Source organism: Mastomys coucha, unplaced genomic scaffold (genome assembly GCF_008632895.1).
Source record: "Mastomys coucha isolate ucsf_1 unplaced genomic scaffold, UCSF_Mcou_1 pScaffold7, whole genome shotgun sequence".
Taxonomy (NCBI): domain Eukaryota; kingdom Metazoa; phylum Chordata; class Mammalia; order Rodentia; family Muridae; genus Mastomys; species Mastomys coucha.
The window spans coordinates 54707569-54709607 of NW_022196913.1; the positions used below are offsets into that span (position 1 = coordinate 54707569).

At 44.5% G+C, this 2039-nt stretch overlaps 1 protein-coding gene across 12 annotated transcripts in view; it reads left to right on the top strand.

The window, feature by feature from the left end:
* Window positions 1–2039, top strand: part of LOC116081844 (serine/threonine-protein kinase par-1-like) — a 56509-nt gene that overhangs the window by 22192 nt on the left and 32278 nt on the right. The gene's annotated exons all lie outside the window — the stretch shown is intronic.

The window sequence follows — 2039 nt, forward strand, 5'->3', positions numbered from 1 at the left end:
GCCTTTTGCCATCTTTTGCTTTTTGGTGTTAGATGTTCTTAGTGTCTCTGGCTAGAGCTTGTCCTGTCTCTGCCCCCCTGCAAGTCCCCTGCGACTCGCGGGGCCTGTTCCTCCAAGCTGGCTGCTCCGGTCTTAGAAATTCATCAGAGAGAAAATGGCGGCTCTCGCGAGTCTCTGGCTTAAGGTGTTCCCTAGAGGTAGGCCCTCCACTTGCAGGGAAGGGACAGAGAAGGACGCTGATCCTCCTCTGTCACTTGGAAGCTGAGAGGATCCTGTCCCTGCCACCCTGCGGCTCCCCTGGCAGTCGTGGGGCCTGTGCCTCCCAGCTGGCTGCTCCAGTCTCAGAATCTCACCCGAGAGAAAATGGCAGAGTTTCTTGTTTTCATTTGTTGTCTTGATCCAAGCTGTTGTGGTTTAAGTCAGATGGAATCTTAAAGTGGTCTTAAGTTGAATTTCTCTGAAGAACAAGGATGTTGAACACTTTGTACAATATTCATTGACCTCTGTGGGTTTCCTTTAGAAAACTAATCAGTTCATTAGTCTATGTATTAATTGGATGGTTTGGTTTGTTTAATATTTATAGTTCTCTGTACATTTCAGATTATAAGCCAATGTTGAAAGCTGTTTCTTTTAGTAATAGAATCATCTTTTCTTTTTATTTCCCTTTCCTTCCCTCCCCTCTCCTCTTCTCCCCTCCCCTCTCTTTTCCTCTCCTCTTCTCTCCTCTCCTTCCTTTCCTTTCCTTTTGAGACATGGTTCTCTGTGTAGCTCTGGCTTTTCTGGAATTCACTCTGTAGACTAGATTGGCATCAAATTCAGACAGTCTCCTGCCTCTGCCTCCTGAATGCTGGGATGAAAAGTCTGTGCCACCACTGACCCACATGATAGCATGTTTCGCTGTGCAGGGGCTTTTGAATTTCATGTAATCTCATGTGTCTATCTGGCCTTTTCCCTGTGCTGTTGGTACTCACACAGTTCCTGCCTATGCCTGTGCTGTTGGTACTCACACAGTTCCTGCCTATGCCTGTGTATGAGGTGCTTCTCCTTTTCTTCCTCTAGCCACTTCATTGTTTCAACTCATGTCTTTTGTCTGAGTAGCTAGCTCATCGGACCAGAATGATTTTGTGTGCATTGGCGACTGCTAAGCTCGACTTTTGTTTCTAGATTAGTGAAGCCACAGCCTGTGTTTGTGAGAATTGAGCACCGTGGGCCTGTGAGGGTGGACCACATTATAGACACGTGGAAAATCTATGGCTCTAGTACTAGGTGGTAGTCTCTCAAAGTGAGTCATCTAGGAGGTTCATGAAGATGTTTCTGAGGAGGCTAGGTATCTTGTGGCCTGGCTACATCCCTGACCAGAAGAAAGTATTAATGCCCCTTCCCCCTTTTTACCTGAGAGTAAAGCACCAGGTAAAAAAACGTACCTATATACCATGTGCTGTCACTCACTGTCCATTTTCAAATTTCTCATCCTGCCACATGGAGCAGTTATAGTCAGAAGCAGCTGCTGTGTGCCATAATCTTCATATCCCAACACAGCCTACTGATGTCCACCTCACATGAGATGTCCTCAAGTTTCAGAGATGCTCAGTAACTTGTTCTTTGGCACAGAGTGAAACACCCTGTTTCCAACATCTATAACATACAGACTGGATCACAGCCCTTTGTAAGGGCTGGATAATTGGAAAGGTTTTTGGTTAAATTTGGTTTTAAAGTGGTATATCTTGGTTTTTCATTCTCTGCTTATTGCAATTTTTGCTGGGTATAGTATTCTGGGCTGGCATCTGTGGTCTCTTAGGGTCTGCAAGACATTTCTCTAGGCCCTTCTGGAGTTTAGAGTCTCTGTTGAGAAGTCAGGTGTAATTCTGATAGGTCTACCTTCATATGTTGCGTGGTCTTTTTCATTTACAGCTTTTAATTTTTATTTTTATTTACCGATTTGATTGTTATGTGTCAGAGGATTTGTTTCCTGGTCCAACCTGTTTGGTGTTCTGTAGGCTTCTTGTACATTTATAGGCATATTTTTCTTTAGGTTAGGG